The sequence below is a fragment of the Gracilinanus agilis genome, chromosome 6 (genome assembly GCF_016433145.1).
Source record: "Gracilinanus agilis isolate LMUSP501 chromosome 6, AgileGrace, whole genome shotgun sequence".
In the NCBI taxonomy this organism is placed as follows: Eukaryota; Metazoa; Chordata; class Mammalia; order Didelphimorphia; family Didelphidae; genus Gracilinanus; species Gracilinanus agilis.
The window spans coordinates 270,844,577-270,868,084 of NC_058135.1; the positions used below are offsets into that span (position 1 = coordinate 270,844,577).

A 23,508-nucleotide genomic window follows, 5' to 3' on the forward strand; every position below is an offset into this window, starting at 1 on the left:
TAATGACCTTGTTACTTTATGATTTAAAAAAACCTATTAAATTAGCATAGGTAAATCTAAATTCCTCTAACTCTTCTTAATATTCAAGGTGGAAAATGACCTTTAACAGTATTTGCATGCAACTAATTTAAGATTTTAAAACCTATGACATAATAAATTAAAGATATATATCCTGAATTTACACTCACACACACACACTCTCTCTCTCTCTTTCTCTCTCTCTCTCTCTCTCAAATTTCTCTATTTTCCCATTTTTCATTTCTGAGATTAAAACAAAATTAAAAAAGAGAGAGATGAGATTTTCCCTATATATAACCCAATGACAGAAGAAAACTTGGGGTCTTTGGATCTCCAACCCTTTGTTCTCAGACTGTGAACATTTTTTCCATTCCCAACCTCTATAAATTCTATTAATTTATTAGATTCTCCATGACCTTTGTGCCATGCTGATGTCAAAGAAGGTAGTCTTTTTAAGGCAATTAGCAAAAAAAAAAATCTTTTATTTTGTTTCACCCTAATTCTCTAACCTGAAGTAGTTTTATTTTTCTTTAATGCACTCTATAAGAATTTGAGGGTGTCACCATTATAAGTTATCTTCCTGATGATCTATTAATACTAAATTACTTAAATCTTCTAGACCAAGGGCACGAGTTACCACAGCACTTCTGAAGAGTCCAAACCAGATTAAAATGTAATTGGGAAATATTTAACAAATAATAAAAAATACAATATAACATTTTAAAACTAAGTAAATACATGGCTGTCAGGAGCCCTTCTGTTCTGTAAAGATGAGTGGCTCCTATTCTTTTTTGGGTTAAACCTCACTGGTCTATACCCATACTCCTAGACTATCCCCACCTTAAGGGCAAGGACTTATTGATAGCCCCCTAAAAGAAAGTGCTTTTTAAAAAGTGGTTTTGGGGGGTCATCATTACTGGATCATATATATTCACCTACATAGCATATTTGATAACTTCCCAATTAAAACAGTCACTTCCAAACAAACAGTAACCTCTCCTCAGTCAGAGCCATCCTCTCGTCAACCCACTACATTTGTCCTTCTCTTTGTCAGGCCCTTTTAAGGTCTTCTAGGACAGGTTCAGAGGGTTATAATTTGGGAGTTCTACATAGAGACTGACTCCAGGTTTGGATCAAGAAGGGCTTGGCTGACATTTGCTATAAACACTTAATTTATGATAAAAGTAGTAACAACCATCATCAAGATTTCTGAGGTGCTTTACCGTTCACAGAACTCTTTACAAAGATGATCTTGTCTGATCTTTACAGCCACTCTAGGAAGTAGGACAATTATTATGCCCATTTTACAAATGAGGAAGCTTGGGCAGAGCAGGGAAGGGCTGTGCCCAGGGTCACAGCACCATGAAGGGTCCAGGACAGGGGTGAGCTCCAAGTGTCTGGGCTCTATATGCCAGTAACGTAAATGGAAAGGTCCAGGCTATGATAAATGTGAAGAGAAGCAGACTCCTTTCACTCGGGCAGTGACATGAGAATAAGGGAAGGATTCATGAAAGACACGGCACATGAAATGGGCCCTGAAGGGAAGAACCTCAAAAAATGGATTCTGCTAGGTGGGAAAGTCTATTCTAGGCATGAGATATGACATGAGCAAAGGCTTGGAGATGGGAGAAGGAAGAATAAGAACCAGAGTCATCCTACTGGCTTAAAATATTGAGTGCATGAATGGGAAGGGCAGGGAATAAGGAAGGAAAGGAAGGTTAAGTTGGATTGTGGAAGGCCCTGAAGACCAGAATCGGGAGTTTACCTCTTATTTGGTAGATAAAAGGTTTGGGGTAGAGGAAAGATGTAGTTAGTAATTCAGTAGGAAAATTAATTTTGTAGTGAGTAATGTAAAAGATTACGCACTGTAAGATGTAAAAATATTAGGGTCTAAGCAGTCAAGCAGTAGGAAAAGGTGGATGTGATAAAAAACAGATGGAGGCCCAAATGGAGCGGATTTGTGATGTATCAGGAAGGGCTGCAGTTGGCTCCAAGGCTATATACCCTGTGGAAGTGGTGCCATCTCCAGAAGGTTTGCAAGGGGGGCTGGCGGGGCAAGAGGAAGGCCACAGAGATGAGGGGAATTTTGGACATGTTAGATTTTAGGTGTTAGGGAGCCAACTAGATGGAGAGAGTCAACAAAAAGTTGGGGAAATGGGACCAGAGTTCTGGGAAACAGTTGAAACTGGAGAGAAAAATCTGAAAGTCATCTGTATAAAACTGGTCATTGAAGCTGTAAGAAAGAACACAATTATAAAAGGAGAGAGGGCAGAGGGGGAGAACAAGAGAGAGAGATATCAAGGACAGAAAATATGGGGACACCTATTTAAGGTCTGGGACAAAAATGAGAAACCAGCAAAGGAGGCCCAAAAAAGTGCATTTGGAAAGATGGATAGGGAACTATGAGGGTCCTGGGGGCAATATTTTCTATGAAGTGACATGGTGAAGTAGAAAAAGTGTTAGACTTGGAGTCAAGAGAACCCAGGTTCAAATCCAGGCTCTCCCACTTTCAGGTTACCTGTTATAGCCTTAAATAACTTCATCTCCTTTGTTTATGAAGATCCTCTAAGGTCCCTTCCAATTCTGTATCTATTTTCCTATTATGCCAACATAACCTTAAGTGAAAAGTCATGTAGAGTAAATGAGATAAGGAGGATCCATTGTATCTCTAATAGGTTTTCTTGCCAATATTTGGTCCCAGAGTTGATCTTTAACTGATGAAGAATCATAGAATTTTAGGGCTAGAAGCTTTTGAGATTATCTAGTTCATCCTCTTTATTTTACAGATGAGAAAACCAAAACTCAGCAAGGTTAAATTCTCAACTTGCTTGAAGGCCACTTGGCTTATTGGATGGTGGAGCCAGAGAAAGTCTAGAGTCCAGGATGCTAACAGAACAGGGCATAAGCAGCAGAAATCATCCTTCCACCATGGCAAGCAAGGAATAAGCCAAGCCAAACAATACTTCTAGTCCAGCCATCAGCTTTTTATTGGGGGGGGGGTGCGGGGAGTAATGATCAATATTTAAATGAGAAGACTGAAGATTGAATAACATCATGAAATCTTTGGGTCACCCCCATCCTCACTCCTAGGCCTGGCTCCAGGCCAGCCTCCCACCAATGCCCTCAAGTCTCCCCAATTCAGTGAGATCAGCTCATCCATGGTGGCTGTCCTTGCTCCTCCTTCCACAGCTCTGGACAGGACAGGCCTGCCTCTCTTCTCCCTGGCCTCCAGCTTCCTCCAAGGTTCAGCTCCGCGGCTCACTAGGAAGCCTTTCCTGGTCCACCTGGTCATTTCCCTTCTCCTAAGTATCTTGCACATCCTTTCCCCACTCCCAACTCCACACCAAGGGCAGGGGCCATTTCTGGCTTGGTTGGAATATCTCTGGCACCTTGCATACAACAACTGCTTGCTTAATAAATGTGTGTTGAATTTGGCACGATAAAAGACTATTGAAATGCAAATTATTACTCATCCCAGATGGTAGTTCAGTTGGTTTTTCAGTCTAGTCCTACTCTTCATGATCCCATTTAGGACTTTCTTGGCAAAGATACTGAAGAGGTTTACCATTTCCTTCTTCTTATTTTACAGATGAGGAAACTGAGGCAAATAGGGTTAAGTGACTTGCCCAGGGTCACCAGCTAGTGTCTATGTCTAGTAAGGGACTATGGCGCCACCTAGTAGCCCTGTCCAAGATCAAGAGGCCACTAAACCAAGAGTTACATTTGACCTCACCGAAATAATCTACATTTTGTGGCACAAATAGACTCTCTCCCCACAAAGACCTACGATAGTTACAAGTTCAAAATACACATGCTTATTTTTTAAACTATATACATGTTATTGAAAAACTATATCCAGAACACATAAGTTTATTTTAAATATCTATTCCTTTTGTTGATAAATATGGCAACTCATGGTCTTACTTCCCCAACTTGGCAAAAAACTCTATGATTAATCTACCAAATTCAATAAAAACTTCCAGTTCCCAATCAGGGCTCTCTTGATCTCTGTTAAACTCAACAGTTCAATGTCGTTCAAGGACCATTTATTTATTCAGCGTCTCCCTAGTGTAGGTGGGGGCAGTGCCCGCAGACTTATGTTGGGGGAGGCAGTTTAAGTAAATTTGGGTTATCCAGAGGGAGCATTAGAAAGGGCTTCTGGTAGCAGCTGGCCCTTGCACCCAGGACTCTAAGAGGCAAAGGGAAGACCTCCCAGATAGGCACAGTATAGCGTAGTGAAGGAGAAGGGGGCACGCTACTTTAGGCCAGGCACTGAAAATTTCTGAGATGGGGCTCAGGAGGATGATTCTGAAAGGGGTGCGGAAGGTAAAGGAAGAAGGAGATCAGATTCTGGAAACCAAAGAAAGAGCTAGTGGGGAAGGCCCGAATTAGAGTGGTGAATGGACCTCAAGGGACCCAGGCCAAAAACACTGGAGGGGTGGACTTGGTAAATGACTTGGGAGATATGGGGGGAGAAGAGTCAAGGAAGATCCACAGAAGCTTTCAGCCCAGGACAGCCAAAAGAGGGGAGTTCCAATTTCTCCTACATTCTCCTATGTGTATCCACATGGCCAATAAAAAATGGGATCATCCCCAGAGACTCTGCTCGAGGCAGACCACATGGAGGGGATTTTGTTTAGCTTTAGGAACATTTTAGGAAGGAAAATGATAAAGTGCAGAGTGTCTGAAAAAGAGCGATGAAGAGGACAGAGGGCCTATAAGTTCATCACGGATGAGGGACGCATAATGTTTAGTCAGAGAAGAGAAGGCCCAAGGGAATGGGATAGCTTTCCCCAAGTATTCCCCAAAGAGGCTAGACTTGTTCTCCCTGCACACACCCTGACCCCAAGTCAGAACTAGGAGCAACAGAGGAAACTTGCAAAGAGGCAAATTTGGACTTGATGTCAGGAAACAACTAACAATTCTAACTATCCAGAAATGGGCCGAACTTCCTGAAGAGGAGCTAGGTTCTCCTTCAATAGATATCAGCAAGCTGCTGAACTTCTCTGCCAAGGAGACACTGGACTAGGTGGCAAATGAGGAGGTTCTGTATTGACTCTGCTGAGGGCAGGAGGACAGTTGTGTTCTCCACAAATATGGGGAAATTTGGAGAAGAGTTGAGGCTGAGAGGAAAGATAAGTTCCATTATGTGCATAAGCAAAACTTTCACCTTCTTAATAGTTATGCCATTAATATTATGTTATGCCAGGTGCAATATACATTGAGGAAAAGGTTTTGTAAACTTTAAAAGGTAAATACAGTGTTTGTTACCATAGCATACATCCTTTTAAAATATTAAATTTCCATCTGCAAATTGTGAAGACTATGAAGACATTAAGGAATGTTAAATAAGATTGTACTTTTTCATTGCTAATAATTGGATCTGACTGGATATAGAGTAACAGGAAATAGATTCTTTTAAGAGACATAATTACAATTCACAGATACTCCAAAACTTTTCTGGCTAAGGATTTTAATGTCTTCTCCAAGCTAAAAGTAGCAAAGTTCACTGGACATTTAGTTTCACCTTTTGAGATGCTCTTCTAGCTCAGGTTATGATGAGTTTGAAATTACTAAAAAATGCAGGCAACTTCAAGGAGTTGCAAAGAGGCTGGATAAACCACAAACCAGATAATAATTAAATCGCATTAAGAAAATAAATTAAAAACTAACGAGTAAGCCCAAAATCAGACAAGGAAGATTTTGATTAAAACCATAATGAAATAGGTCCTTCCCATTCCAAGGACTACTCTTCAAATTCAACAATGCAACTGTGAATCCAAATTTCTTGGCCTTAAGAATGAAATGACTTGTTCACAAAACAAAGCAGATCCATAAAGATACTAACAGGAAAACAGCAACTGGTCAGGAGTCATAAACTGTAGGAAAGAGCATCACTAAAGCAGACATCCACCTGACAACAGGGAACTTTCGCTGCATTTGTTTTGCTTGGTAAACTGGAGACTCCAAAGATGTCCTCCACCACCTAGTGACTGTACATGCCTCCCCAAGCCTTTATCCCACTTTGGGTATAACCTGGACCTTCCTGAGCCCAGGCAATGCAGAAGCTGGACCAGGTGACCTCCAAGGTCCTGACCTAGTTTAAATCTGTCATTCATGCACTCCATCATGAGTTTTCTGCTCCAATCAGGCTGGCCTCTTCACAGTCTGCCCCTCTGCCCAAGTAGAACCCCATCTTTTCCATGAGGCTTTCCCCAGTCATTCCAACCCTCACTTCTCTTGCCCATTCTGAACTCCTTGGCTGCTTATTCTCTGTGGTCCCCTTCTGGCATTTCCTCACATCCAGCTTCTGCTAAGCATTTGAAGCCCTTCACAATGGAGCCCAAACCTCTCCTTCCATCCTCCACAGACACTTCTCTGGTTCTGTACTCTGCAATCCCAACCAAACCAACTTCTCTGTCCTCCACATAGGACGATCTGTTGTTTCATGTCTCCACCACCGGCTGGTCATCCTCCAGACCTGGGAAAGCAATCCCTTCTTCCACCAGCCTTCCCTGGGCCCAAGAAGCCCAAACTGCTGCTAATGGCCTCCCTTCCAAACTGCCTTCTAGCTATTTAAAAGCTTACATCCCTTTGTTTACTCACTGAGTCCCCATTGTCTCTACCATTAGGCTAGAAGCTCACTGCAGGGAGGGGTAGTTTCATTCTTTGTAGCTCTCTCCTCAGCACCTGGCACATAATGAGGCTCTTATTACCTTGCTGTTAATGTTGAGTTTTTTTCAGTGGTCTAGCTCTTTGCGATCCCATTGGGAGTTTTCTTGGCAAAGATACCCAAATGGTTTGCTATTTCCTTCTCCAGCTCATTTTACAGATGAGGAAACTGAGGCAAACAGGGTTAAGTAACTTGTCCAAGGTCACACAGCTAGTAAGTGTCTGAAGCCAAATTTGAACTCAGGAAGCTGAGTCTTCCTGACTCCAGGCCCAGTGCTCTATCCACTGTGCCACCTACCTGCCCCTTAATAATTGCTGCCTGCCTGCCTTCTATCCTGGCTCTCCTACTAGACCATGGAGGACACAGAAGCATTCTTTGTGAAGATCATCCTCTAACATTATATTATGTACATATTAGGTAATCAACAAGCATTTATTCTTTGAACCTGAGTTCAAACAACTCAGCAACTGTGTGACCCTAGGCAAGTCATTTGTTTGTTGGGACAAGCTAACGAAATACCAGCAGTAAAGATCTTAAAGATCTAGGAATGCTACCTATTGTTTACTAAACACTTACAAAGTGCCAGGCACTGTCCAAAATACCAAGAAAGGTAAAAATAGCTGGGCCTAGGTGCAATCCTGTAAACCCAGGAGCTGAGTGTGGGGATCCTTGAGGGCCATGTTCCCATACAGATCAGGGTTGGGTCAGTCTAACCTGGGAAAGCCAGGAAGATCTAGTCTTTAAAATAAATAAGCAAACAAATATTGTAAATAAACAACTAAATAAAACATCCCCAAGGAGGGACCAGGAAAGGCCTCTTACAGAAATTAGGAATAATTAACTTCTCAAAAGAGTGGCTGAATCACAACCAAAAAAACTTCATCTAAGTGCCAGGGCTCATTTCAATTAATACAAAGACAAAAACAGGAAATAGTGCCTGTCCTCCAGGAGTTTACACCCTGCTGGGAGGATATGGTATGTGCATAAATGCCATAATACCATAACAACATAAACACAAGCAATAAGTGGAGGGGTGGCAATGAGAGTAGAGATCCCAGAAGGCTTCCAGAAAGAGATGACACCTGGACAGTGCCTTGGGGGAAGTCAATAGTTCTGAAAGGCAGAATTGAGAGGGGAGAGAAGGCAAGAAATGGAATGTCCCAGACTGGGGAACAGTCTGTAAGGTATGCAGGGTGGTGAGAACACATAGCTCCTAAGGGCAGTGTGAAGCTGGGATGGAGAGGGAGGAGGGGTCCAGACTGGGGTGAGAGGGGCCTGTAGGGAATTTCCATTTATCCTAAGGGCAAAGAGGGCACCAAAGAATGACAGTCAAAGCAGAACCTGTGAAAAACTATCCTTTGGCCTACAGACTATACAAAAGCTTGAAAATGTGAAGAGGCCTAAGTTAAAAAAAACAAACCCAAAGCCACTGATCGGCGATCATTTAAATACTATTCTTTATGAGGTGGGCCCCAGTTTGGGAAATCACTGCTTATGGTGCTTGAGATGAAAAACTTTGAAACAAGGAGCCATCTCGTTCCATGCCACTAAGCAGGGCCCCAAATCCTGATTCCCAGGCTTTCCCAGCACACAAGCTTGTAAACATTTCTGAGTCTAATCATCACCATCCTAACTACAACTACTTAATTACAGATTAGAATGAGTAAATCATCCTCCATCCCCTGACAACACGACTCCTATTTTAATAACAATCGGTAACCCCAGGACCCAAACTCTTGCCATCAATAACAAAAAAACAAGTAAGGTGTCAGGGAGGGAGTGCCAAGGATGTGGGTTTACCTTGGTGCCCAGGGATTTAAGCAAGGGCCTCAGATTAACACTAATGGCAGATCTGGGTGGGAAGCAGAAGCAGAGGAGGAGACTCAATGCCCAGCTCTGCATTTAGGAAAACTACTTGGGAGTTGGGCTCCCAGCAATGGGATAATGACCCCAAATTCTGGGGTCTCTGAAGCTGGTAGATAATTCAAGCAGTCACTAAAGAAGGTCACAGGTAAACAGCAGATTAAGGAAGACACAAGAGAAGCTTTGTCCTCACAAATTTAAACCATTCTGAAATACCAAGGGACAAGCCCAGGGAACTAGAGAAACAAAGACAATAAGAAATCCCCTAGAACACAAAAAAAATCCAGGAGGATGCAAACCAAACCAAAACAAAACAAAAGCTGCTGCCGCTGCGGCCGTGGCCGCTATGGAGGCCCAGGCACACTACAGAGCTCAGCTAGATCAGCCAGAGCCAAAAGTCTGTCCAAAAACCCAAGTGAAAACAAAAACTCCTCCCCTGATAGCACCACAAGCACACGCCAAGCCTGGCTTTCAGACATCCGAGCATGGGCACACTGGGGCTGGCCCCACGGCCAGAACCAGCCCAGAGCAGTCCAGCCAAATACCAGCCAGCCCAGGCTGCCCTAAACTCAAGAAATACAAATCACGGCACCTTTTGGGGTCCATCTTGCCTTATTTCTCAGCACACAACTAGTACATTCAGCAGGCTGGAAAATAAGCAGGTGCTTGCCTTTCAGGCTACAGAAAAATTAGTGTTTCTCTCACACACAAACACGAACACCAGAGGATGATGATGTTCTTTCACCTGAGGGGGCTTGAGAAATACAAGGCTTTGCTGCAGGCCTACAAAACTCTTAAGAACAGGCCTAGCACATTTCTCACACCGAGGAGTACAGGAGGGGAAAAAAGCCAAGACTATAGCCCAAATCTACATTTCAAAGGCTAAAAAAAATTAACGCCATTTATTTGAATCAAGTAGGACTGGGGATTGTTTAATCCATCTCTAAAAGAAAAAAAAAGTGATTCCATCACCCCACAGAAAATGAGAATCTTCTCTCTGCCTGCAGATTCAGCCACACAGCACAAATAAAAAATAACCCTGAGTTAAGGCTCCAAACTCAGAAAATGTTTCTGATTTTTCACATTATAAACAACTCCGGATTTCAGTCAGCACACTGAATTCTTTCTTTTTTCTTTCTTTTTTGCTGTCATTACTAAACGTTTTTTGAATCTGTGGATTGAAATGTTCCTGGCAAATTCAAACAGGACATGGGAGAAATCGACAAAACAAAACAAAATGAACAGAGAAAGGAGGGTCTGAAATCCAAAGCCCTCATCACACAGAGAGATCTTAAAACTTGAAAGTGAAAGTAATACAGATTCCCCAAAAGGACTTGTTTGCTGGATGTTAATGTTAGCCTTTAAAACCAAAAATATGTTCTCTTAACAGAAGGCTGAAATCAGGGCTTCCATTAACCTTGTAAAAAAAAAAAATCCCATGAGCATGGATTTTTTTTTTTTTGCTAAGTCTCTTCATCAGAGCAGCAGGGGGTCCCATTAGGCACCCTATTTTACTTCTACCTTATAAATAACGTTTGCTGTTCGTTATTTCCATGGAAACCAAGCACAGCAAAGCCTACTTAAATGAATACCGGTTAAAGGAGTAAGTTTTCTTTAGATAAGGCTTTCCTGCTCTGAAGGAACACTACTGGAGAATACTACAAAGTCTTCCTAAGTGAAATTTTGAAAACATATCTTTGGCGCATAGGGAGCTTATTAAAAGCCCCTCTATGTCTCCCATTAAATACTCCAAGCAGTCTCGCACCATGATGGGTACATCCTCAGTACACGGCCCTGGGGCCTAGCCACACAACTCCCAACGCCTGCTTCTCCATGCACTGGGCTGGCTCAAATTTGAACTAACAAAAGCGAAGAAATCCTAAGGTGAGGCTGCATCACCTATTGAGCAGCCGCTCGACAAGGAAGATGCCCTGCAGGTGCCTGTGTTCACCTCCGGACAGAGGAGCGAGGCCCACCCTGGCTTCCCTCCTCCGCCCGAACTCAAAGCCTCCTCTCTGAGCCCAACGACTGCCAGGGCCATCAAGCCCTCTCCATGTCCATGCCAGATAAAAATAAAGGCATGCCAAAGGACGACGAGCTTCAAATGGAACCCAGGATCGTTAAAATAACTGCGGAGCACACTTAAATTGTCTGTGTGAAACTTCAGGCACTTCTTGGTCAGGTGGCACCAACCTCTCTAGCGCCAGACTGGGGCTCACAACCCACAGGAGGCCAAAGATGGAAGGAGCAAGACAACCATATTTTGTTCAACATGAAGTGATCCTTCCATAATTCATGGGGTCTTTCTTCAACATCTAGATACGGTTTACTGTGGCATATTGACATATGTGATGACCAGGAACCTTAAAAGTTAAACCTTAAAAAAAGTTCAGCAACCTGTACCAACCATTTCCAAGTTTATTGTTTATAGGCAGCTCAGTGGATAGAACACCAGGCCTGGAGTCAGGAGGTCCTGGGTTCAAATCTGGTCTCAGATACTTCCTAGCTGGGAGACCCTGGGCAAGTCACTTAACCCAATTGTTTACCCCTTGCCCTTCTATCTTTTTTTTTTAAACTTTATTTAATATATTTTATTCTTTTAAAAAGGTAAGCATTCTTTGGATTAAAGCTATCAAATTGAAGGACTATCCCCACAGTTTTTATTTTTATTTTTTTAAACCCTTACCTTCCCATCTTGGAGTCAATACTGTGTATTGGCTCCAAGGCAGAAGAGTGGTAAGGGTAGGCAATGGGGGTCAAGTGACTTGCCCAAGGTCACACAGCTGGGAAGTGTCTGAGGTCAGATTTGAACCTAGGACCTCCCATCTCTAGGCCTGGCTCTCAATCCACTGAGCTACCCAGCTTCCCCTCCTCTTCCCCCCAGCTTTTTTTTTAAATTTTTTTAAACATTTATTAATATTCATTTTTAACATGGTTACATAATTCATGCTCCTACTTTCCCCTTCACCCCCTGCTCTCCCCCCACCCATGGCCAATGCACATTTCCACTGGCTTTAACTTGCCCTTCTATCTTAAAAGTTGTTACTAAGATAAAAAGTAAGTATTTTAAAAAAAAGTTTACTGTTTAATGAAAAGTTGATCATTTCCCACATATCCTTTAAAGACTTCAACACACATATTCACACCAGGTGTTTTTGACAGCAAAAAATTCAATTTAATACACATATATATCAAGAAAGCAAAATGAAGGTGGGAACTAGGTGGCTAAGTGGAACGAGAGCCAGGCCTAGATAAGGGAAGTCCTGGATTCAAATCTGACTTCAGATGCTTCCTGTGTGACCCTGGGCAAGTCACTTAACCTCCCACTGTCTAGCCTTTATCCCTCTTCTGCCTTGGAACCAATAAGAATTCGAAGATAGAGGGTTTATAATAATAAATAAGCAAAATAAAAAAGAAAACAAAGTGAAAGCTTCCAATGAAATAATTGTTCATTCATTCCTCAAATGTTCTATATAACCTAAATAGTGAATTAAATGCCCAGTTTGTTTTTTTTTTTATTTAAACCCAGCACCGCCACTAAAAAAACTACCTCTGCTAATTGCTCAAACCTCCCATTTCCTTGGCACAAAGACATAGGAAAAAATCTCCTAAAAACTCTTTTACAAAACTTGGGAAAAGAATGGCTATAAAGTATTTTACTAATATGAAATGCCAACAAAATATAAATTATTCCTACATAACAACATGGCATTAGAGTCAGATTTGTAGTACTCTACCAGCACCTACTCCAGGTTTTTTTTCCTTAGTTACTACAAGGAAATTATACTAACCTTCTCTGCTACTGAGGAACTCTGACTTACTTTTGCCATCAGGCTCACAGAAGCAGCAGACCAAATGTACTTATTTAATGAAAAGACTTTTCTTGATTTCTTTCAACCATGTGGGGTAGGAGGACATAATTAAACTTATCTCCTGTCCACTAAAAGTCAGCAAATCAATGCCTGACCCCTAACAGCCAGCAGGCCACAGCTGGGGGGGTGGGGAGGGAGAGCTGTGGCGGTGGCAGAGGCGGAGGCAGGAGCTACTCTTCTCTATTTCACCCAGATTCCAGGAGCAAAGTGACTTTATAATGCAAAGGTTTCTCCAAATGCACACACCCCTCCAAAGGTGATGCCAAGCCACCATCAAACTACTTGTCAGACCTCATCCACAGAAGTCTAGAGGGACAAATAGAACCTCCAAAGAGGCCAACTTCGAGGACCAGAATAAACGCTGGTAGAACTGAATGGTTTCCAATTTCTAGAATCAAAAAGATCTTGGATTGTGTCCTTTCTCTGGAGTTCCTTCAAGCTTCAAAAAATCTTTTTTAAGTCTACAATCTTAATTCTCTGTATTCCTATGGCCTTTCAAAAGTAAACATTTTCTTAAATAAGTACAAAGAGTTCAAATTAAAGTCACTCTGCAGGTAGAATGAGCCCCTCAGGTGGATAGTGAAGATTCCCATCTTTGGAAGCCCTCATGTGGAAAGTGGATAGCCATTTGGTGAATCCTTTGTAGAGAAGATTCCTGTTTCAGGTATGTGCTAGGAAGACATGATCTCTGAGGTCCCTTCAAACTGTGAATTTTTTAATTCTGTAACTTGTCATTGCTATCTTCCTTATTACACACTCCATCTCCTTGTGCTTGTTGAGTCCAAGAAAGTTATCCTAAAACTCACACTAGTCAGAGTCAGGAAAGAGGCCTAAGTGCCATCCAGTGAATTTGACTCAACAAGCATTTAGGAAGGATACACTACTTTCGAAGAAAAGAGAGAGGATGCTGGATTTACAGCTTGCAGGGACCTCAGAGGCCACCTCATTCAACTCCTTCACTGAGCTAAGCAGGTGAAACACTTGTCTTCAATCAGGAGAATACAGGAGAGAGGGTTTCCCCCAGATTTTAGCAAGTCATTAGTTGAAATCTCTTCTTGTGGACCAGAGAGAAGTACTGTGGGCAGCTAATGGTATGGGAAAGTCTGTTTGGAAATGACTGAGTCCCCAAAGGAAGGACTTGGGGGTCTGTGGTTGGCCCAGAGGTCCTGCTTCTCAAGCACCCACATCACACAATCCTAGGAGGGGAGGCAAAAACACTGGATGCCAGAGTAGGGATCCACAAACGTCTCATCAGTCTAGAATGTTGGGGGACACATCCATCCTCCGCTCGGCTGGCTGCAGCAGTTCCCATTAAATCCCCTTCCCGCCTTCCCACTCTTCCTACACTTTACCCTCCAGTGACACCGGCCTGTCTCCCAACCCCAGGCATGGTGGGCCTGGCTGTCCCCCACGCTGGGAACGTTCTCCCTCATCACCACCTACTGGCTTCCCTGGCTTCCTGCAGGTCTCTTTCCTAGTCCTCCTCTGATATTCTCCCCCATTCATCCTGTTGTTCCTTGTTTGAACATGGCTAAGCATGCCATCTCCCCCCTTAGACGTGGAACTCCTTGACATCAGGGACACTCTTTAGCCCACTTTTTCCCCCTTCAGGGATTAACACAATGCCTGGCACACTGTAAGGGACTAATAAATGTGTGTTGATTAACTAAATGATGAAATCTACCAAAAATAAATGTAAAGTCTTACACTTGGATTAAAAAAAAACCAAACAACCTCAAAAGTACAAAGCAGGAGGTAGAGCTACACAACGGGGTGTCTGAAGAAGACCGGGGCTTTTATCAGGCTCCAAATTATGAGTCAACAGTGTGAAAGAGCAGATTCCATACATCTCCATCCCATACTAGTACATCAGGTCACGTCAAGAGAGGTGATGTCTGGGCCCGAGAAGGGCCAGAGCTGAGGTCCCCTGGCCTGGTCAAACCCCAGATGAAAGTCATATTCAATTATGGGCATCATATTTCAGAAAGAACACTGACCATTGCCAAGGACCCTGAATGGACACCGGTGTGGGGTTTAGGCAGGCTAAAGGAGCAGCAGGCGGGACCCCCAGAGAAGAGGCGGCCTGGGGACAGGACATCTGTCTTCAAGGACTTCAAGAGCCCTCCGCTACACTCCAAGAAGAGTTAGACTTGGCAGAACCTGAAGCAATGGGGAAGAGCTGAGCTGACACAAATACAGGCTTCCTGCCAATTAAAGGTACCCACAATGGAATGGACCGTGGGTAGAGGGCTGGAAGGCAGGGGGTATCCCCTCACCAAAGGGAGTTCTTCTAGTCAAAAATGGATGCCATCTATCAGCTACACTGGAGGGGGCATTCTGGGTTCAGTGAAGTGCTGGTCTGGGTGGCTCCCAACACAGATTTTATGCTTCTAGGATGAAGGGAAGAGAGAAGATAGCCTTAAGACTGGTGTGTCAATAAATAGCAGAGAGTGTAAAAGGTCAAAAGAGAAATAACCAAGTGGGCCCAGAGTTCAGAGGGGAAAAATGGTCACAGGAGAGATGGAAGTAGGGTCTGCTAAAGCATATAGAGGAAATATTATTTCAGAGAGGGTTTGGATGGATAGGATTTCAAATGACAGATATGTGGAGAAAGGTAATGCAAAAATAAATATTTTATGCTTACTTAGAAACCATCTTCCCCTCAGATACTAGTTTTACTCTCATTAAGGGGAAAAAAGTTTGAGAAGTTAGAGCTAATGCTATGAGCCAAGACACCCAAATATTGACATCTCCCAATAACAGAATTTTCAAAATGTTTCTCCCACCTCTCCATCTTCATCCCAGAGTTCCCATGTCCAACAAAGGCAACAAATGATGATTTAATATAGGAAAAAATAACAATTACAGGAAAAGGTAATTTCTCAGAGGCAAAACGTCCAAGTCCAAAAGGCAAATAAGTCAACTTGTGCCAAGCAGACAGCGCCCACTGTCATAAGATGAAAATGGTGGTCAATGCCAAGCCCCTCAGTTGAAAGTCAAGATACTTGTGGCCAGGCCTGGGGCAGGGACTTGCCAAAGGCCAGGACTAGATCCAGAAGGAGGCTCAAAGCACTTTGTCCAAGTTCATTTGACAGAAAAGGAAACTGAAGCCTAGGGAGAAGAATTAGCTTGCCCAAGGTCATGCAACCAGCCAGTGTCAGAGGTGGGCTTTAAAGCCGGATCTATTGCTTCTGTGAGGCAGTACCGCACAGTGATTAGGGAGCTCCTTGGATGGCCCTGGGCAAGTCACTTACACTCACGGGCCCTGAAAGGGTCCACCTGCTTGGTCAGGTCTCCTCCTTTTACTCCCGTCCTATCCTCTGACTCAAGGCCGGCACTCTTTCCAGGGTGCTATGGTAGCCCAAGAGAGCATCTGTATGTGCCCTTTCTATACATTTTCCAGTGGTTTACAACTATTCCTGTAGTTATCACACAACAAAACAAAGCAGGTAAGTACGAGCAGGTTTTCCCAGGAAGCAGCAGACCCAATGTAAACTATGCTGACTGGGTAATGGGTTGTCTTAGTCCATCAGCTGTGAGGTGCATGCCAGTTTTGCCACTACCTTGATGCAAAGTGGCCTTTTGGAGGCCATGGAAACATCCCTAGGCCTTGGGGTCATCCACTGTAAAATAACAATTTCTATCACAAGAGATGGTAATGCCTGCAAAGGATCCTGAAGCATTTAAAAGACTATTGAATTTACGGCCTAATCCTACTGAGTTAGTCTTCTCATAGTAATGTTCATGGCCAAGACACCTTACGCTTTCCTCTGCCATGTTATTTTTCTCCAATATTTAAAGATGGGAAGGGGTTTGGGAATGGGGTAGATGGGTAAAGGGTTTTCGCTCCATATAAATTTTTCTAAATTCAGTCATTTCTCATAGGAAAAAATGGGGAGCAGTAGATGAGAATGAAGAGAAATAATCTTTAAATTCTCTTTAACATGAATTACGAAGCTTGAAAATAAAACTGCCTTTTCATATTTAACTAAAAAAAAACTCCAAATTTTATGAATCCTAAAATGTAGAACATGTGTTTAGGCAAATTTAGGGAAAAGCTCAGAGTAATAATAAGCATGCGCACCAGAATTTTCTATAGGCACAGAGGATACGTCCCCAATGATTCTCTCACTGCACTGCTGAAGAAGCAGTGTGCTGTAAATCTGGCTAAGAGCCCCCAGTTAGCATCTCTCCACACGAAAATACACACTCTAACTCTGCTCCTTAAGAAGAGTTGGGCAGGTCAGAAATGCTCTGGTGCAATCTTGGGTGAAACATTTGTCTTCCCTTCTCCAAAGCCTTTCCCCTCCCCTCCTTTCTTTCTTTCTTTTTAAAAAATGCTTTTTTCCTCTAGTGATATCCAAGTGTTTAGCAGTTTGACTTTGGTGGTAGTGCCTTTTAACACACCATCTCAGAAAGAAGGAGAAACAGAGAGGGAGGGAGGGGAGAGAGAGAGAGAGAGAGAGAGAGAGAGAGAGAGAGAGAGAGAGAGAGAGAGAGTTAGTTAGTTTCTGGTTATCTAAAAATTGTAAATGCCCAATGTAATTATTACCTTCAAAATAAGCCAAGAAAGGCACAAAATAACTCTTACAGTATTAGTGACTTGCCCATATTTACACTCTGAGAAACTAGGCCTCTATTGAAAAGCTCCTTTTTTAGGCTCCTTTCCATATTATGATACACACGCCTCGAAAGGTACAGTAAAGGTCACTGTCTCGTGGAGTCTGCATTCCTTGATATGCATATTTAAAACATGAATCCCTAATGCCACACTACGAGATGATGCTTTCCAAACCAACACATACTACTATGGCAATGTACTCAAGTACATACACATCAAAATGTTAAGCATTCAATTTATACTAATTTCCCTTAAATATATGTACATGTAACACATGCAGAAAATAAAGAGTGAGTGGAACAGTTCTGGGCTGGGGGTGCTGTGAACTTGATACAAGGAGAATGGGAGCCACTGCAGTTCCCTCCATTGACATCGTAAAGTTGCCACATTTTCTGGGCTCTCTTTTGAATTAATGTGACATCTGTTCCAAGTACAGCATGCTAACATTTTACTAAAAGATATTTTCATTCCCCATTTGTATCTGGCTTGCTTTTGAGCTGAACTCCTATTTTATTTCACTGGTCATTATTTCTTTATACTAGGTTGTCAATTTGGCATTCCTAATCTCCCCTGAGCACAAAGGCCCACTCAAAAAAAGATCAGCAGCTTAAAACCCTTTAACAACAATAATTACAATATGCTTTGCATATAGATTAAATAAAAAGAAATAAACAGCACAAAAGGTTTTCCTGAGATCCTTCGTTTCAGGTCCTGGGAAGTTAAAAGCATCGGTCCCTTCCCCAGAAAGAATACAAGGGTGAGGTGATGGGACGCAGGGGGCCACAGAACTGGACGCTAACAGGATAATTCGAGGTGTAGACACGCCATGAAATTTCAATCATTCAGACTGACCACACTCTGGAGGTGAGCAAAAAGAAGATTTGAGGACATTCTCCGAAATGCTGCAGCAGGCCAGCAACCACCCCCTCCATTTAACAGGCTGGCTACATCCCGGAACATCCCCTCTGGAAGAGGGTGCTGCCCAAGCTCTCCTGGGCTCTACTCCTAAAGGGGAGAGGATGGGGCTACCTCCTCCTGGGAGGGACCCCATAGAAAACAATAAAGGGGTCTCTTTTAGGCTAAGGATTGCCCAGGCCTACTCTCTCTCCTCCCTTCCACAGAAATAGAGGTGGCTTCTTTAAGATACAAAGAGCCCCAAAGGCTCACGCCAACTTAAAGCTGCCTGCCATGCCTCTTCTACTACTGTGTCTAAAGGCAGGCAACAGCGTCCTGGCACGGCGATTCCCAACTTCATTTGGCCGAAGGACACTGTGGGGCCTGAGAGATACTGACAGAACCAATAAGTACTGAGAGCAGCTTAACAGTCAGGAATACCTCTGGGGATAGTCAGGCTGGAGAAGCCCACATTGGAGCAAAAGAGAAGCTATTCATACCCCAAAAAGCCCCTGCCACATCCATGATCTTTTGTTTCCTACTTTGAAGGGGAAATGCTGCAAGAGTCGACGTTATCTCAGAGAAATGAGGACTGCACCGTGCCCAGGAAAGCACAAGACAGAACCCAAATGTTCAGGTGTTGGAGAGTTGCCTGCCTGGCACATTCGGGGATGTGACTCGGAGAAGACAAGGCAGGCAGTCGCTGCCCTCAGAGGGCTTCCCTCTGCCCCACACAGGACCCTGGAGGAGGGATCAGGTAGCCCACGAGGATGGGAGCACCCAAAGAGGGGGCCAATCCAGCTCAGCGTGGGGTGGGCCAAGCTTGGGGGAAAGCACAGAGGCAGGCAGGAGACAGAACACCACGTTCTCCTAACAGCTCATAAACAATCCCGGGTAGCTGAAGCAAAGCCCCTGAAGGGGAATAATGTGAAATCAATCTTGAAAGGTCAATTGGAGCCAGACTGTGGAAAGTCTTCTGAGGAGTCTGCATTTTATCCTGGGGACAATAGGGAGTTCCTGAAGGTTGAGTGGGAGAGCAGCAGAATCAGACCAATTCCTCTGGAAGGCTACTTACTGGGCAGAAGGGGATGGAGGGCAGCCTGCAGAGACTGCCAGGAGGTGGCCATGGCTGCCTTGGAACCTTCCCTTTGTATCTTGGTACCTCGGACTCTGCACTCACGGCACCAGGCTTGAGCATTCCTAACTCAGGAGGAATAACAAAAATTTGCCTAGATGTTTTAAACCCTCAGAATGAAAAGTCAAAACTCTTCCTGTACATTAGAGTTCAAAATGGAGAGGGGAAAAAAAAAAAAGAACTGCCAATGATCCTTGGATGCATTTCTGGTTGAGCAGAAGCTTATATCCAAAGCTCTCCCCAAAGTCCGGGAAGGACAAAGAGCTCCGTCAGAGCTCCCAGAAGATCATGTACCCATGGCAGGGAACAGACACCAGGGGTGATCGCTCCAAGTCCTGCCCTAAAATTCAGCTGAGCCAGGTCTGAGACCCTCACTGGGAAGGTAACTGAACTTCTGAGACTCAGTTTCCTCCTCCCAAGGCTGTGGGAAAAGCACTCTGTAGCTAAAATCCTGCCAAAGTGTGAGCTCCTGTTCATTTAGTAAACATGGGACTAGGAGAGAGCCATGAGATCTTTGGGGGTCCCCAGGTTAATGAGGTGTAGGGGTGTTCTAAAATCCAAGCAGCTCGCCTCTGCAATAAGCCAGAACTCTTCCGGACCCCAAGACGTGAGCTTTGCCTTCTTTGGTCAAATAATGCCAAATACTCTCTTGGCATCCCATCCAAGGATCTAACCAATAAGGCGACGGGATTTGAAAAGTGACTGTATGGCTAGCCCTCCTGAAGGGAAAAAAAATCCAAGAGTGAGTTCTGTTTCACAGAGGAGTGATGTTCAGGACTCCCTGTGGATTCATGCCTACAAGTTTGTCTATAACTGAGGAAGCAATGCTGGCCAAGATTTTATTAATCCTAAATAGTGTGAGAATTTGGGGGTTTTAAAAAACAAATTTTCTTTTCCAAATGTTAAAAAATATTTTAACTGCTTTAGTCAATACAAAACAAACATACGAAGGAAATCTACCATTATATAACAAAGAAAAAATTATTTGCCATCACGTTCTATATGCATTCATTACTTGGTACGTTAGGAGGGAAGTGCTAATGAAGCATCAGACTTTAATTCTGAAATCACATACCCTAACTTATAGAGTTTAAAAATAAGGAACAGATCAAGTCACACCCACACCCCAAAAATTCTGAATAGATAACCATCGTGGAGGAAATGTTAACAGTCTCTACAGGAGTGTTAACAGAGAAAAGAAGAGGACACAACACAAACCCTTTCCTTGTAAGGCTTAATTTGTCTGGACTGACAATTTCAAGAACAATCACACAAGAGGCAGGTACTGAAATCGAGGCACCTGAAGAACCTCTGAAATATTGGTAAATCAAACAAGAGGGGAAGGGTCACACCTATTTGGAAGTTTCAGAATATAAAATTTCTAACCTCTATTGTCACCATTTATCCTCTAACAACCAAAACTGATAGGAAAAATTCTAATATTTTTAATATCAGAGGTGATTTCCAAGAACTGAAAAAACTTTTTTAGCAATTTCCTTTAGAAGTTTCAGTCTAAGTATCACAGTAGAGAACAATGGAGATTAATCATACATATGCCATATAGATGGGAGGGGAAAACTGTTCCCAACTTTCCAAACTAAAACTCAGCACTCAACCACATGATCCGTTCAAGCATACACAATTGTTTGTGTGACCAGGAGAATTCAAAGATTAAGTTAAAACACATATAGATATTTTAAAAAAATATATATATACACACACACACACACACACACACACAAGCATCAAAATTAATTACTCAGGTTTCCATAGTAACCAAAACAATCCCTATGATACACTGAACGTGCCCTATTTTAAATGGTTCATCAAGTAAGCTTGTCTGGGGAAAGAACCTTGATTTTGAATCTATCAATCTATTTCTTCAAATTTCAGATGAACATAAAATGTACAGTTTATTTTCACTTAGACTTGATTCAAACCTATCCTCTGGCCTCCACCTCAAAACCTAGACTTTTTGTAGCAACTTCATCAATGTACACTGACCTTGAGGATTTCCATATGAATCCTGAAACTCTAAGCTTGAAGCCTTAGGATTCTACAGTCTTAATTTATATACGACTAGCCCAAATTCTTCCCACATCATCCCCCCCCCCCCCCCCGGGGCCTATCACTCTTTATCAACCACCCAGGTGATGGTGGATGAAAAATATGAGGAGGCATGAGCTACAGAAGTTATCAGAACACACTCTTCTTGCACTAGTCACAGTTAGAACCTGATTTTTTTTTTATCTTTCTAGAATCTGACCCTTTTTTTTTTTATAAAAATGTAACTCTCTGAATTTCATCTCTATTATTCGGCTGAAAAAAAATAACTCTAGAATTAAACATCAGATGGCAGACGTCAGCCCAGATACAATAAACTTTCAACACCTCCAAAGGAGCTATTTTATGTCTAACCTGTGCACATTAAGACTATTCTAACCCACATTATTTATGGAAGAAAAGGTTCCTAGTAATACAGTGGGTTTATTGTGTAAATAAGTATTCAAATAATTGCTACTAAAGGAATAGTTTTGCTCTTAAATCCACAGAGTAGCTCTTAGTACTAATATTCTGTGAACTCTACACATGGAGTAGAGAAAATAAGTGTAGGGCAAAAATGAAACAAGCACTCAGAAAGACCTCCAAACTGGCTCCTTTTACAAATTACTAAGCAGAGACATAAGCTTCAGTTTCCCCACGTGTAAAACAGTAAAGATGGACAGGACAACTCTAATCAGGCTCCCTTCCAGATTAAAAAAAGTATTAGTTCAGGACTTGTCTACACCAGTGACACAAATACAAATTTTAAAAAGTGTAAAGGACCTAAAAACAATTGGAGAATGCCTTAAATAACATGTGGGGAAAATAAGACCCAAGGACTATGGAAAACCCCTAGACACATGACTCTGCATCTTCCCATTGGTAACCATAGGTTGTAAATTTTACCTATAAGGAGCATGGGAGGTTTTTAAGTTCAACATCCCACATTTGAACAGATGAAGAAACTGAGTCCAGGTTAAGTAAACTCTCCATAGGTCACACAGTAACTAAGTGCAGCAGGATCTGAACCTGAGCCCCTTTCTGACATTCACTCCTGATATATTAGGAATATGGGATCAGGTCATCAATTTTTTTTTTCATTTTGGAAAGCAGAATTTTGCCAAGATCATATTACACAAGGCTCACTAACTCAGTCTTGTTTTGATCAATCAGACTAGAAATTAAACAAATGCAAATATCATTTAAAAAAATCCTTCAACTTTGTTAAGTTCTCTTTTATATACTTTCTTTTAAAAATTAACATAAACAAACATCTCTATATAAACAACAGGAAAAGAAGATTCCATATGAAACTGAATCTCTATTATAGGGGTTTTTTTTTTAAAGTCTAAATTAAGTTTAACAGGTAATACTAGCACTGTTCAGCTGTATCTCCTGCTCTCTTCTGTAAATGTGATTAAGTTTCACTGATGTTCTTTTCAAATGATAATTTTCCATCCTGATCACTTCCCTCATCTCTCAACTGACCCCAATAAGTGCAGGAAAGACATACAAATTCACAAACTGGTCCAATCTGAATTTTCTTAAATTCTCAGAATTAACCAAAGACAAAGAACTGACTGACCGGAAGTCAGTAGAGTTCTGATCCTTAGCTCCTTTGCCACTAAACAGGTAGACAGTCTTAAAGAAGTCACAACCTCTCTGGATCTGTTTCCTTGTAAATTATGAAGTTGGACTTTTATTATAGTAAGAGTTCTTTCACCACTAGGATTTTGCAACTCTTAAAAAAAAAACCCACATGGTTACTATTCTAGGATTTTACTCCCAAGATCTTGATACTGTCACTTGGGCTTCTGATGATGAATAATGATCAAATTTACATTTGCACAACTTTGTTGATAGACACAAAGTGTTCTGTATATTTTATCAGATCACAGAATCATAGATTTAGAGCTAGAAGGGCCTTTAGAGGTCATTTACACCAACCCCCTCGTTTTATAGATAATTAACCCTAAAGGGAAATTACTTGCTCTGCTAGTAAGAGAGGGAGGCAAAATTTGAACTCAAGTTATCTGACCCCTATATGTATATACATACATTTTTGTATTTAAAATGTTATTTTTAATGACGTAGAAAAGCTGGCCCACCTCAAAATCAAACAAAATTTAAACATGTAAATATCAATAGGAAATTGGAGAAACCCAATACCATTCCAAATAAACTTCTGAGTTCTAGATGTCCTTTACTGCAAATAACATTTAAATTACTTTCAAAAATATGCATTCCCATCTACTATTAAAACTATACATGATTCTAATGATGATTACAGAAGAAACAGGCAAGTGTACACTTGAATCTTGGCAGGCCAAAAGCTTTTTAGTTCATCTTTAACTACTAAGCTATAATGCAATCATTCTGAAGGAGGAAA

At 42.1% G+C, this 23,508-nt stretch overlaps 1 protein-coding gene across 4 annotated transcripts in view; it reads right to left on the reverse strand.

Annotated features, from left to right (window-relative positions):
• The window catches only part of PHF21A (PHD finger protein 21A), a 186,206-nt gene that overhangs the window by 156,630 nt on the left and 6,068 nt on the right, over nucleotides 1-23,508 (reverse strand). The gene's annotated exons all lie outside the window — the stretch shown is intronic.